Source organism: Balaenoptera borealis (genome assembly GCF_965194805.1).
Source record: "Balaenoptera borealis genome assembly, chromosome: 1".
NCBI classification, from domain to species: domain Eukaryota; kingdom Metazoa; phylum Chordata; class Mammalia; order Artiodactyla; family Balaenopteridae; genus Balaenoptera; species Balaenoptera borealis.
The window spans coordinates 107,741,388-107,757,811 of NC_138860.1; the positions used below are offsets into that span (position 1 = coordinate 107,741,388).

Genomic DNA, 16,424 nt, shown 5'->3' on the forward strand with positions numbered 1-16,424 from the left:
AACTCCTAACTTTTGGCAAAAGGCTAGAACAGTCGCTGGAGAACTCCACTCAACAATTACAGTAGCTTTTCCTAAGCCTATTGATTGAAACAAAAGTCAGACTAGCACACAATAATATGATGAACTTGCTCATGAATATTATAATTGACGTCAGATATAGTTTGCCAATGTTTTCCCATTCATAGGTTGTCTTTTTTCCCTTTGTTGATAGTTGATTAATTAATTTTTAAAAGGGATATTTGACCTAGAAGGAATATGTTTTCAAGATTATGAATTTGTTATACTCATTACAAAAAAACATTAAAAAAACAAATAAGAGAGCAGAAGCAAGAAAAACTACAATCCTGCAGCCTGTGGAACAAAAACCACATTCACAGAAAGATAGACAAAAATGAAAAAGGGGGCTTCCCTGGTGGCACAGTGGTTGAGAATCTGCCTGCCAATGCAGGGGACACAGGTTCGAGCCCTGATCTGGGAGGATCCCACATGCCGTGGAGCAACTGGGCCCGTGAGCCACAATTACTGAGCCTGCGCGTCTGGAGCCTGTGCTCTGCAACAGGAGAGGCCGCGATAATGAGAGGCCTGCGCACCGCGATGAAGAGTGGCCCCCACTTGCCGCAACTAGAGAAAGCCCACTAGCAGAAACGAAGACCCAACACAGCCATAAATAAATAAATAAATAAATTTAAAAAAAAAATGAAAACGCAGAGGACTATGTACCAGATGAAGGAACAAGATAAAACCCCAGAAAAACAACTAAATGAAGTGAAGATAGGCAACCTTCCAGAAAAAGAATTCAGAATAATGATAGTAAAGATGATCCAGGACCTCAGAAAAAGAATGGAGGCAAAGAACAAGAAGATGCAAGAAATGTTTAACAAAGACCTAGAAGAATTAGAGAACAAACAAACAGAGATGAACAATACAATAACTGAAATTAAGAATACACTAGAAGGAATCAATAGCAGAATTACTGAGGCAGAAGAATGGATAAATGACCTGGAAGACAGAATGATGGAAATCACTACCACAGAACAGAATAAAGAAAAAAGAATGAAGAGAAATGAAGACAGCCTAAGAGACCTCTGGGACAACATTAAACAAACCAACATTCGCATTATAGGGGTCCCAGAAGGAGAAGAGAGAGAGAAAGGACCCGAGAAAATATTTGAAGAGATTATAATCAAAAACTAACACCTCACTTACAGCAATGGACAGATCATCCAGACAGAAAATTAATAAGGAAGCACAAGCTTTAAACAACACAATAGACCAGATAGATTTAATTGATATTTATAGGACATTCCATCCAAAAACAGCAGATTACCCTTTCTTCTCAAGTGCACAGGGAACATTCTCCAGGATAGATCACATTGTGGGTCACAAATCAAGCCTCGGTAAACTTAAGAAAATTGAAATCATATCAAGCATCTTTACTGACCATAATGCTATGAGATTATAAATAAATTACAGGGAAAAAAATGTAAAAAACACAAACACATGGAGGCTAAACAATACATTACTAAATAACCAAAACATCATTGAAGAAATCAAAGAGGAAATCAAAAAATACCTAGAGACAAATAACAATGAAAACACGACTATCCAAAACCTATGGCATGCAGCAAAAGCAGTTCTAAGAGGACCATTTATAGCAATACAATCCAACCTCAAGAAACAAGAAAAATATCAAACAAACAATCTAACCTTACCCCAAAAGGAACTAGAGAAAGAAGAGCAAACAAAACCTAAAGTTAGCAGAAGGAAAGAAATCATAAAATCAGATCAGAAATAAATGAAATAGAAACAAAGAAAACAATAGCAAAGATCAATAAAACTAAAAGCTGGTTCTTTGAGAAGGTAAACAAAATTGATAAACCTTTAACCAGACTCATCAAGAAAAAGGGGGAGAGGACTCAAATCAATAAAATTAGAAATGAAAAAGGAGAAGTTAAAACACACACCACAGAAATACAAAGCAGCATAAGAGACCACTACAAGCAACTCTATGCCAATAAAATGGACAACCTGAAAGAAATGGACAAATTCTTAAAAAGGTATAACCTTCCAAGACTGAACCAGGAAGAAGTAGAAAATATGAACAGACCAATCACAAGTAATGAAATTGAAACTGTGATTAAAAATCTTCCAGCAAACAAAGGTCCAGGACCAGAGGGCTTCACAGGTGAATTCTATCAAACATTTAGAGACGAGTTAACACCCATTTTTCTCAAACTCTTCCAAAGAATTGCAGAGGAAGGAACACTCCCAAACTCATTCTATGAGGCCACCATGACCCTGACACCGAAACCAGACAAAGATACTACAAAAAAAGAAAATTACAGACCAATATCACTGATGAATATAGATGCAAAAATCCTCAACAAAATACTAGCAAACAGAATCCAACAACACATTAAAAGGATCATACACCATGATCAAGTGTAGATTTATCCCTGGGTTGCAAGGATTCTTCATTAAACACAGATCAATCAATGTGATATACCATATTAACAAACTGAAGAATAAAAACCATATGATCATCTCAATAGATTCAGAAAAAGCTTTTGACAAAATTTAACACCCATTTACGATAAAAACTCTCCAGAAAGTGGGCAGTGTGGGAACCTACCTCAACATAATAAAGCCCATAAATGACAAACCCACAGCAAACATCATATTCGATGGTGAAAAACTGAAAGCATTTCCTCTAAGATCAGGAACAAGACAAGGATGTCCACTCTTGCCACTATTATTCAACATAGTTTTGGAAGTCCTAGCCATGGCAATCAGAAAAGAAAAAGAAATAAAAAGAATACAAATTTAAAAAGAAGAAGTAAAACTGTCACTGTTTGCAGATGACTTGATACTATACATAGATAATCCTAAAGATGTCACCAGAAAATTACTAGAGCTAATCAATGAATTTGGTAAAGTTGCAGGATACAATATTAATGCACAGAAATCACTTGCATTCCTATACACTAATGATGCAAAATCTGAAAGAGAAATTAAGGAAACACTCCCATTTACCACTGCAAAAAAAAGAATAAAATACCTAGGAATAAACCTACCTAGGGAGACAAAAGACCTGTATGCAGAAAATTATAAGACACTGATGAAAGAAATTAAAGATGACACAAACAAATGGAGAGATATACAATGAAAGATCAGAAAGAGAAGTTGAGGAAACAATCCCATTCACCATTACAACAAAAAGAATAAAATACCTAGGAATAAATCTACCTAAGGAGGTAAAAGACCTATACTCAGAAAACTATAAGACACTGATGACAAAAATTAAAGATGACACATACGGATGGAGAGATATACCATGTTCTTGGATTGGAAGAATCAATATTGTGAAAATGACTATACTATCCAAAGCAATCTACAGATTCAATGCAATCCCTATCAAATTACCAATGGCGTTTTTTATAGAACTAGAACAAAAAATCTTAAAATTTGTATGGAGACACAAAAGACCCCAAATAGCCAAAGCAATCTTGAAGGAAAAAAACACAGCTGGAGGAATCAGACTCCCTGACTTCAGATTATACTACAAAGCTACCGTAATCAGGACAATATGGTACTGCACAAATACAGAAATACAGATCAATGGGACAGGATAGAAAGCCCAGAGATAAACCCACGCACCTATGGTCAACTAATCTTTGACAAAGGAGGCAAGGATATACAATGGAGAAAAGACACTCTCTTCAGTACGTGGTGCTGGGAAAACTGGACAGCTACATGTAAAAGAATGAAATTAGAACACTCCCTAACACCATACACAAAAATAAACTCAAAATGGATTAAAGATCTAAATGTAAGACTGGACACTATAAAACTCTTAGAGGAAAACATAGGAAGAACACTTTTTGACATAAATCACAGCAAGATCTTTTTTTTACCCACCTCCTAGAGTAATGGAAATAAAAACAAAAATAAACAAATGGTATCTAATGAAACTTAAAAGCTTTTGCACAGCAAAGGAAAACTATAAACAAGATGAAAAGACAACCCTCAGAATGGGAGAAAATATTTGCAAATGAATCAATGGACAAAGGATTAATCTCCAAAATATATAAACAGCTCATGCAGCTCAATATTAAAAAAAAAACAAACAACCCAATTAAAAAATGGGCAGAAGACCTAAATAGACATTTCTCTAAAGAAGACATACAGATGGCCAATAGGCACATGAAAAGCTGCTCAACACCACTAATTATTAGAGAAATGCAAATCAAAACTACAATGAGGTATCACCTCACACCAGTTAGAATGGGTATCATCAGAAAATCTACAAAGAGCAAATGCTGGAGAGGATGTGGAGAAAAGGGAACCCTCTTGCACTGTTGGTGGGAATGTAAATTGACACAGCCACTATGGAGAACAGTATGGAGGGTCCTTAAAAAAATAAAAATAGGATTACCATATGACTCAGCAATCCCACTACTGGGCATATACCCAGGGAAAACCATACTTTAAAAAGATACATGCACCCCAATGTTCATTGCAGCACTATTTACAATAGCCAGGTCATGGAAGCAACCTAAATGCCCATGAACAGATGAATGGATAAAGAAGATGTTGTACATATATACAATGGAATATTACTCAGCCATAAAAAGGAACGAAATTGGGTCATTTGTAGAGACGTGGATGGACCTAGAGACTGTCATACAGAGTGAAGTAAGTCAGAATGAGAAAAACAAATATCATATATTAACACATATATGTGGAATCTAGAAAAATGGTACAGATGAGCCAGTTTGCAAGGTAGTAATAGAGACACAGATGTAGAGAACAAATGTATGGACACCAAGGGGGAAAAGGGGGTTGGAGTGAAGGTGGTGATGAATTGGGAGATTGGGATTGACTTACATACACTAATATGTATAAGAAAGGTAACTAATTAAAAAAACAGAAAATCAAATAAGATTAAAGATGATAATTTAACAAAAATTAGGCACCTTAGTAATTTCTACTAAGATTTTTATGAATTTCAGTATTTATGCATGTACATATTTTGTTTGCATTTTCCCTCTAAGCCTATTTCATTTCTAAAATTTTTCACTTACCATCATAAAAATCATGAGGAATTATTCATAAAAATTATTCTAATGCATGGATAATATTCATCATGGGGATGTTCTTTAATTCATTATGCCATCTTATTAGTGGCTACTAAAATTGTTTTGTGTTTGTGTATGTGAATATGTGTGTATGCATGTGTGTATGCATATGCTCATATGCTTCATTGGTTCTCAGATGGCCAGGGCCTAGTCAATCATGCTCCTCAGTTTTTTCCATATTTTTAGCATCAGTACATGCAAGTCCTCTTTTGTTTTTTCTCCTTTTCCATGATGTATATTGCCATTCTTATCAATTATAGGTCCCAAGTTTAATGTGTTTGATGTATATCCTGAAACATGCAGGTATCCTTTTAAAATATGATATATTTTATGTTTACATGACTTTCTAGCAAATGGTATAATGTTTTAGAATTTCCAGCATTTTAAAACAGAGACTTTTTCTTTTCTGAGGATTATGCATTCTGCTGTATGTACATATAATCTGTTTTTTCTTGCTGTTGCCCAGTGTATAGAACACTGAAAACTATTTTACTTCCCATTCTCCACCAGCACAAGCAACACTGGGTTAAACATTCTCATACATGTCCACTTCCATACCTGGTGAGAATTTCCTTGAAAATTATAATCAGAAATGGGACCTCTGGGATAAAGAGCACATATGGTCTTCCAGGAATGTTGCTAAATACTGACATTTTGCTTTCCAGAATACCTGAAATAGTTTACAATCACATTAGCTGTTTATGAGAGTTTTTTTTTTTTTTGCCCAGCTTCTTTGTCAGCACTTGGTATTATCTGAGTTACTATTTCTTGCCATTTTGATGTATGTAAAGTGATATTTCTTTGTTTTAATTTGTATTTCTCAAATGACTAGTAAGTTTGGCTACCTTTTCACATACCTCTCACTCATGTAAATTCCCTGTTCATTTTCTATGTCTGCTTTCTTCGTGTTTCCTTTTTAGTAATTTAAAAAATATCTCCACAAATTATTATGTACTCCTCCTTTCAAGAGGTGTTTCTCAATTTTCCTCATCTTGAGTGTGGGCTGGACTTCTAAAGAATAGAATGTGGCAGAAGTAACGGTGTGTCACTTGATATGGTCTAATTGTTACTACCTGTCCTAGAATCATTCTGTTCATATTCCTATGTATTTCTGACATGTCCTAACATCTAATAGAATGAATGTCCAGGCCTTTTTGAAAGTTAACCAGAGTATTTGTATATTCTTACTCTTCCATATCTATTTTAGAATGATTTATTGACTCTTCCTCTAATACCTCTAATAACTTCCTCTGATTTTCAAAAGTTTAAATACCCTCATTCTCTTCTCACAAAGAAATAGAAATTTGTGCAAAAGGTTCACATCCTTTTTTTAAAAAAATTATTTTATTTGTTTATTTTTGGCTGCGTTGGGTCTTCGTTGCTGCGCACAGGCTTTCTCTAGTTGCGGCAAGCGGCGGCTACTCTTTGTTGCGGTGCGCGGGCTTCTCATTGCGGTGGCTTCTCTTGTTGCGGAGCACCAGCTCTAGGCACGCAGGCTTCAGTAGTTGTGGCTCGCAGGCTCTAGAGTGGAGGCTCAGTAGTTGTTGTGCACAGGCTTAGTTTCTCCGCGGCATGTGGGATCTTCCCAGACCAGGGCTTGAATCCGTGTCCCCTGCATTGGCAGGTGGATTCTTAACCACTGTGCCACCAGGGAAGCCCCTCACATCCTTTTTATACATACAATATAAATTTGTTTGAATAAATACAACATTCAAACTATATTTAGCTATGACTTAAGCTCTTTCAGCTCTCTATCCATAGATAGGACCCTTCTACTTTCAAGGGGTTCATACCCCTAAATTGGCAAGAGCCTGATATTATCAGAATGACTGACTGACACCTATTGCCAAAGTTCTTGCATAAATCTCCATACAATTGCTTCAGCAAACATGGGAGAATTCTTTTTTTTTTTTTTTTTTTTTTGAGAATTCTTGATTTTACTATTTTTCAACAAATTCTCCTGGAACGACTGGATGACAAAATCTATTCACAAAAATTCTTAGTCTTAATATCCATAAACCATAATTCATTACTATGTTCTATTTGGATTGAACAACAAAACCTAGAAGTTTTAAATAAGAATCCTTTTATACCTGGGCAAGATTTTGATAGGGGCCTATGTTCATTCTGCTTGTATTAAGGAAAGGCAACCAAGAATAGGGATTGTAATATTAGTATCTTTTCTTCCAATTAGAAGAAAAAATGTATATTACATAGTAGGATTAGAGGGATTATTGGTTCCATTTGGTGATTGTTCTTAGAAATAGTGCATACAGGTGTTTATTATGGATCATTTGGAAAATTAAAATGACATAAAGCTTTATCTTTCAGTTTGTCTTCCATGTATATTAAAGCATAAAGTTAAAGTAATTAAGCTGCTAGATCACCCCTTACCTGAAATGAGTTATTTTGATACATCTCAGTTGAGCGAACAGGTTGCCAGGCCAGGGGGGAGGGGCATGGGGGAAGGGTGGATTGGGAGTTTGGGATTAGCAGATGCAAACTATTTTATATAGAATGGATAAACAACAAGGTCCTACTGTATAGCACAAGGAACTATATTCAATATCCTGTGATAAACCATAATGGAAAAGAATATGAAAAAGAATGTATATATATATATATATATATATATATATATATATGTATAACTGAATCACTTTGCTGTACAGTAGAAATTAACACAACATTGTAAATCAACTATACTTCAATAAAATAAATTTTAAAAATTAATGCATGATACAAAATTCATGTTAGGCTATGATTTTAACAGTAGGATTTCCACAATTGTCCAGATTTGTTGTATAACCAACACAAGCTAAACTTCATTTGAAGTACTTTGTGCTTCTAAACACATCTCAAGTATCCTAAATAGTCCCAAATAGTAACAGGAAAGTGACCCTTAGCCTGCAGTTGCCAAGTGGTAAGACTAAACCATGGATAGAAGCTAATAGGTCATCAGGAGATCACTACGTACAGCTGTACATGAAAGTCAAGTGAAGAAACTATTTCTCCAGAATTTTCAAAGGTAATAGAAATATTTTGTTCTACTATATGTAGAAAGGAGTATAAAACACCATATAAACATTTTATTGCAATTCTTTGTATGATTGTTATTTACAATGCAGTGCAAGAATGCTCCCAGTAGCTGATAGTGGTTTGAGATAAAATGTTCTTTGTAAAGCAATTTCCACTATTTTCCATCTACACCAATTTAATGTATTCAGTTGTTTAAAACAGCTATTTTTATATTCGGTTAAATGTAATATTACAGTTCATATCATTTTCTTTTCACAGGAAAGTGAGTCTATGAATCTAAAGCTGAAAATTTAAATCAAAAGAAAACAAATTTAAATCAAGAGAAAAAAATATGGAATAATAAATCAGTTAAATGATTTAACTGGGTCAACTAATTGTTTCTACAAATCAACCAATTATTTGATAAAATTTGTTGGTCAATTTAGTTAAAATATTAATCCAAATTGTTTTATAGAAATCTTTCTTTTGCCTGACTTTTACTTATTCATCAAGACTCAACCAAAGGGTGACATCATTCAGGAGACCTTGGATCTGACCTTCTTATCATTTTACTCCCAGTTCCCCCAAGGGTTTCAATAGTGTCTTGTGTTATCTCTGTTATGGCTCCTTTAATTACAAGTGTTAATATTTATTGAGTCCCAGCTTTCGTCATACATTATCTAATTTCATCTTCAACAACTCTGTGAGACAATTTTTTTGTTGGTGGTGTCGTTTTGTTTGTTTGATAAATGAAGATACTGAGATTCGTGAGTTAATTAATTTACCCACAGTAAGTTAGTTAATAAATAACAAAGACCAAGAACGTATGATCAGAGAGACAAGAGAAGAACCATGAACAGTATTTGGTCTCAGAGGTCAAAAGAAAAGAGAATTCCAAGGAGAGGATAGTCAAGAAAATCAAAGCAAGAAATATAATAGCTAAGATAGAGCAATAATTATCATTGTATAGCTTTAGTCTGGTGTTGGTGGCAGAATCTAAATTATATTATTTTTAAAAAGCAGTGTATAAAGAAGTAGTCAAGATTCAAATTTGGATCTGTTTGATTTAAAAGCTCCCAGTTTTTCTTCCAAGCTAGCAGCTTTCAGATGTTAGTACGTATGCATATGAAGCTTCTAGAGAAATTCTTATGAATGTAGGTTCCTGTCTCAAACAGCAAATCTCTGGAGTTAGACGTTGCATTTTTAAGAATCACCACCCCCAGGTGATTCTGATGAAGTTGCCACTGGGCCACACTTTTAGATACATTGAACTCATGCCTACTATAACAAGGAGCTTCTTGAAAGCAGGGACCTCACTGGGTTTTCAGTAGTGAGCAGAATGCTTGATTCACGGTGAGGATCTAATGCAGTTTTGCAAAGCTAAACTGTGTTGTGGTTTGGAACAAATAATTTACTGTAATTTGAAAATATTATCTTACATGGGAGTGGCCATAATTTCTATAACTCAAGCACCCTGTTTGTTTGTGTTCTGAATTTGCACGCTGATTCTAAACAGTGTCCTTTTTTGTTTCCCAATGAAATCCTGAAGAGGGATACAGTAGTTTGGATCTTTGCCCTATGAATGGTCTCCTGACTTATTTCAATGTATAACTATTTTCATTGACTGTTGTAACAATTCATTTGAGAGGGCTTTGGCCTTCCTTAAAATAACTTGGCTTACCTCTATCCAATCTTTTTTCTAGCTTTTGTGATTTTAATTCTTATCCCAAAGATCGTATATGCTTAATTTTGAAAACTGAACATTTTAGAAAAGTAATAGGTAAGTCAATTTTTCTTGTTATTCTGCAATAGATGACATAGTTGTATACTTCCTTTCAATCTTATAATTATACATATTTACAAAAAGTATTATAATGTATATTTCATTTTGTAACCTCTTTTTGAACTTAAATCATTAATAATTTTTGTACTATTAATTTTCATTAAAACTGAACTTTAAATAGACACATAGTGTTGAAATGAATGTATATATTATATGTCTAACCATTTGCGTATTTTTGGACTTTTAGGCTATTTTCAATGGTTTCATATTATAAACAATGTTGGATAAAATTCTCATATTTAGATCTTTGCACACTTTTTTTTACTGTTCCCTTAGCATACATTTCTAGAAATAAACTTGCTAGCTCAAAATATAAATATACTCAAGTTTTTTTGCAAGATATCCATCTAAAATGTTTTACAATTTATATGCCCTAAGTAGTGTTTGAAAATATCTAAGTACCCTTATTAACATTAGATTTTATTACTTTAAAAAATTTGGTCACTCTGAAGGTGACAAATAATTTTATTTAATGTTTTAACTTGATTACCAGGAAGTTAAATTATTTATTATGTTTATTATTTGTTCATTTTAAAAAATTATAAAACGCTTCTTATGTCCTCTTTGCTGGACAGAACTATTAATTCCTTAGGATCTTATGATAGTCCAAAAAGATGGCTCTCCCACTTCTGGTGGAAGATTCAACATAATTTCCTGATTTCATCATCTTTGAAAGTGCTTTACCAAGTACAACTGCTCCTCTGTTGTCAGGACTGGCCCTGAGTTATGGTGAGAATTAAAGGGGATAAAGAAAGTAGATGACATTAAAAAAGTAAAGTGCTTATCTCAGTACCTGGCACATAGTAATCATCCAATACATGGTACAAATGATCATAATGATATTAGGCAAATATAATCCTTGAAATAACTGATAAGCAAAATGATGGTCCAAACAGAAGTCATAAACAGGAAAATATAAGCATATTGATGCTTCTTGTGCAGCTGAAATAAGAATATGTATGCATACTCCTTGAAATCTAGAAAGGTGCATATGTTGAAACTATCACTATAATTAAAGTAGTTCCTATAATCTATTGATGGCCATTGATCAGTAAAGCAGGTGCTGTTATTTTTTCACCTTGGAGAGAAAAATACTGAGGCAAGAAAAGTTTTAAAGTTGACCAAGATTACATAGCCAGCAAGTGGTAGAGCCAGGATTCCAAATAGGGGATTGGTGTGACACCAAACTCTAGCTTCTAACATGTCATGAGGTAGCTTTTAAGGTCTCTGTAAAAAAGATGGAATACATCAGGTTGATACCTGGTGCAGGAGTTCTAAATTTATTTTTGTCTGAGGAAAATGTCAAGTGCTACTTTGGGAATACTATGAAAACCCCAGACTCAAGGGGTTTGAGGCTGAGGCTCATTTCATTTTCTCTGTGGTAAAATATACCATGTGTGCTACACATTTTTTCTTTGTTTTTTGTTTTGTTGTTATAAACATACCATGCTATTTCAGATATGTTTCCTGACAAACATTTGTAAAAGTTTCTCATGCAATGTAACTAGCAAGTGGAAGTTGCTGGGTTCTAGATTGCAAAATGTTTCCATGAACAAAGTATAACATCACATTATTTGTATTCCTTTAATGTATAGTTCCACCAAAAATATAGAAATGAATGCTAACCTTACAGAATGAGTTAGAAGGTACTGCCTTCCTATTTTCTATAAAAATGATTTATATATAATTGAAAATATATATTCTTTTAATGCTTGGCAAAACTCATATGTAAATTCTCTGGGACCTGCTATTTATTTTTAAATTCAAATGTCCAATTCAGCACTCTTTTTCATGGTTACATGAGTAAACAGATTTTTAAATTACCCCTTGAGTCAGTTTCAGCAAATTGTATCTTTCTAGAAATTCTTTTATTTTGTTTCATAAAGTTATTTGTTAAATACAACAGTCTTAATATTTTCAGTTGCAACTCTACTATGCACCCTTTTCCTTTTATTATTGTTTATTTCTGCCTTTTGCCTATATTTGTGTGTGTGTGTATCTGTGTTTGTGTGTGTGTGTTTAACCCCCCAGTTAGATTTTGTTTTTTACTATTTGTATACTCAATTTTTATTTATATATACCCACATGTCTATTGTTTATTTAGTCTACTCGTCTTTCTGTAACTCTGACCTTTCTGAGATCATTTTTCTTCTTATTGAAGGACATTGTAAGTTCTTTAGTGGCAAGGTTTTGGTTAAGATGAGAAAATTAACTGAAAATGTCTTTATTTCACTGTGATTATACCAATGTAAGTTGAATGTTTTATTCTCTTAGTACTTTGAAGATATTCTGCTGTTTCCTACTTTTATTTCTACAAACTATTTATATTATTATTATTATTCCTTTTTATGTAATTTGTTTTTTCTCTGCTTATATTCTCTTTGTTAATCTATATTTTGACTCTAATGTATATTCCTTTTATTGTTGATGTCTAGGATTTCTTTGCTTCCTAAATTTAAAAATTGCTATGCTTGGACTTCCCTGGTGGCACAGTGGTTAAGAATCTGCCTGCCAATGCAGGGGACACGGGTATGAGCCCTGGTCCAGGAGGATCCCACATGCCACAGAGCAACTAAGCCTGCGAGCCACAGCTACTGAGCCTGTGCTCCAGAGTCCGTGAGCTACAACTACTGAGCCCACGTGCCACAACTCCTGAAGCCCAGGCACCTAGAGTCTGTGCTCTGCAACAAGAGAAGCCACCGCAATGAGAACCCTGCACACCACAACGAAAAGTAGCCCCTGCTCACCGCAACTAGAGAAAGCCCGCGTGCAGCAATGAAGACCCAATGCAGCCATAAATAAATAAATTAAATAAATTAAAAAAAAAAAAAGAATTGCTATGCTTCATCAAATCCATATTTTTCTGGTTACGTCACTCCCCCATTAGCTCTATTACCTCCTTCTGGAAATCTGACGCCTCTTCCTTTCCTTCATGTCTCTTATGCGTGGCTTCACCTTACCCATCTGATGTATCTCTGGTGACAACTTTGTGTAACTTCTTCATATCTATCTTTTAGTTCACTAATTTACTTTCACAGTGTCCAATCTGTTCTTTAATCCTTCCTTTGAGTTTTTAATGATGACATTTTCTATTTTTAGAAGTTGCATTTAATGTTTTTCCCCTCATGTTTACTTGGTCATTTTGATAGTCTCTTGCAATGTATTTATAGTTTTAATTAACTCTATGTTTACTTTAAACAAATTATTTCTGTTTACTTTTTCCAGATAACTTGAAGCACTACCAACCTTTGTTGTCTTTAATAAAAATTCTCAACTGTGATTATTCTAATTTAAGTTGCAAAATTGGAAAGGACTCAAGCTTTTAAACCATATATGGGCCTACTGAAGGCTATCATTTCTCATGGAGATGCTTTTTTCCCTTTTCCACTCTAAACCAGAGCTGAGAGCAATAAGCTCTTTTGATGTCTACCTCTGAGGAGAAATGCTCTTCCATGACTCCAGTTTATCCTTTTCTGAGTCCTGCCTTTATTGGTAGGAGAGGTCTCTGATATGACCCCCAACTCTGGGAAAGCCCAATGGGTTTTTTTTTTTTTGCCATCTAATTAATTACTTACAGAATTAAAACCAATTTAGACTTCTCAAACCTAAGTTCTCAAATTTAGTAGGTACATAAATCACTTGAGTATCTTACAAGATAGATTCTCAATAAGCAGGTGGAGCCCAAGATTCTGCACCTCCAATAAGCACTCAGGAGATGCCAGTACTGCTGGTTTGAGAATCAACACTGAATCTCAAGACTATGACTGTCAGGGACTGCAGAACCAGTGGCTATTCAGTGGCTTCAGTGCTGGCTTAGCTCTAGGAATTTATTCTCCCAGTTTGTTGCTGGCCACAAATGATTTCATAATTTCTTATAATGTCATATATTTATTTAGAAGGATGTCTTATATTTTATCTAGCATGAGTGTTTTGTAGTATGCAGGTTTTAATCCACTATGTTGTGGGAAACAGAATTCTTCTCCATGTAAGGAAGAGAGTCTTATAATCCTTGGTATTCATATGTAAACTCAACCTATTAAGCATTATTTGTATACTATAAAAAACAGTTGTACTGACATAGATTTAATCAAACATTTTCATATGGAATGAAATTCAGTCATTTTAAATGACTTCTAATTAGTTTTAATGATACATGCAGAAAGAAAAATGAATAAATGAAATAACAATACAGTGAAATTTTACATAATTTATGCAGGTGACAGATGAAAAATAGATCTCATACAAACTTATTAGAAACCCACGGCTTGACTGTTTTCTACAACAGGGTTATATTAAAGTAGACTTACTGTACTTTTGATCAATGCATTTTAAAACATATAATAAAACTCCTTTCATACTTTTTAAAAAAAATCTGAATTGCAACCATTTGATAGTTGCCTTATAAATGTTTAGATCACTTAAAAATATTCATCCAAACTCACTTGTGTCACTTTATAGCTTTGATTAGATATTGATGATGCAGAACACTTAATTTCTGGTAGTTTCATGCCAGGAAGGTGAGTGCTACTAAAATCTTGCAAGTTATTAAAGTCCCACTGCAATGACTATTTTTTTAAGTAATAAAAGGTTAATAAAAATTATGATTATTTTGTTTAACTGCCTTTTAAAACAACAAACCTCTTAAAGGTTATTCTAATCAAAATCTCAAAAAGCTGCTCAAATCAACAGCAAAAACTTGACATATCTAGTGACATTTGAATCTTAGAACAGCTCAAGAACAAGCAAATGAATGCTAAAGGTTTGAATGTAGATATTATTTATGAAGTCCCATTAGACCATCTTTTCATTTTTAAAAATAAAGCAGAATGTCCCTATGTGAAAATTGTAAAACCCATTCTAGAAGCATATGCCAACAAGAATAGATTTTTAAAAATGAAAAGAAAAGAAGGAATGACCCATTCTTTTTCCACAAAAAATAGTGTGCCAGAAAAGAAAAATCTATACTGGAAGTAAATGAAGACACTCAACTAAGCATAGGTTGTCTCAACTACAGTGCACAAATAAAATCAGCAAAGACATAAAGCAGAATGGATTAATTGTATAAAAATTAATTAAAGTGAATGAGACTTTTTTTCCCCAGATATAGCAAGGGAAATGATGAAATTAGCAAAAGGTAAAATATATATCACTAATGAATAAACAAGGGCATGAAATAAATGAATACTCTTAATCGTCAGTGTTCTGAATTAAGAAAGAAATAATTGATTCACTGAGAATTGTACAGACCCTTCAAAAAATGGTCATTGACAAAAGACACATTAAGAAAATATTGAGACAACGTGAACATGCACTAATTTCCAAAACCGGATGCTGCAGACTATGAAGACTCTAGATGAAATTTATAATCATTTTCATTGAGTCCCTTAAAGTTGTTCTTAAGATATCCTTAACAACAAGACAAGTTTGAGAAGAATTAAAAAGTAAAAACAGAACAGAAGATATGAACCTGACTTAACTGAGACAAATGATCCTGAGTATGGCTTAGTGTAAGTCTGTTAAGAAGAAGTAAATGTTATGTCTTTACCTCATAAATTCTTAAAAGTGGTAAGTTCAAATTCTTAAAAGTGATAAGGATTATATTTTTCAATATATTTATAAAGTTCTTGGTGATGGTTTCTCTCTTTGATAATATCAATAGTAAAGTTATAGATAGAACAGATCCAGATTTTCCAGCTCAGTAGTTCTAATGAATAAAACAGGGAATACTTAATAAAATATGAAGATCATGTACTATTTTGTCCATCCTCCGTTCATGTCCCTATGAGGCTAAGCTAGAGAAATAATACCTATGCTCCTTTTGAGCAAACATAGAATTAGATCACATTATCTGATCAAAATGGCTAACGTTGCATTCTGTGCTTTTGCTGTTTTTGCTAAGAAGCAAAGGAGGTGACGTTTTGTTATAGAACATGAAGAGACTCAAAATAATATTTTAAAAGACTTTTATACAGCTTACATTCTAAATATCTCATATAATAAAATCCAAAAGAATAAGTTATTAATAACCCATGCTCACATAACCTTATAAATAAGGCAGTGTACTCTGAGAATCTTAAATCACTAATGGTTTTTTATGTCTGTTTTTTTCTCCTATATGAACAGGTCTGCACTAGTCTGCATTAATTAAATTTAAGTAGGATTTCTGAGCCTGGATCATCATTAAGTCTGTGGCCCTGATTTAAATCTGCAGTAAAACATTTCTCCATTAAGTCTTGTGCTTTTGTGTCATATTTCATACACTAGTTGTCTCTTAATTAAATCCATGATGGTTCACCAACACAGACTATTAAAATAACTATACTTTGCTCTTGACATATTTATGAGACAGAGTCAGAAGACTATAGACTGATACTTGAACTACTCACTAGAAATGCTAATAAGATTATGATGAAGGTAAGATTGGA

General features: G+C 33.7%; 1 long non-coding RNA gene across 1 annotated transcript; it reads left to right on the forward strand.

Moving 5' to 3' along the window:
• The first annotated feature begins 699 nt into the window (after positions 1-699).
• On the forward strand, positions 700-15,551 carry LOC309626365. The gene is made up of 3 exons (XR_014243142.1): positions 700-8,166; positions 9,860-9,936; positions 12,435-15,551. It is a non-coding gene; the product is annotated as an uncharacterized lncRNA (long non-coding RNA).
• The last annotated feature ends 873 nt before the right edge of the window (positions 15,552-16,424 follow it).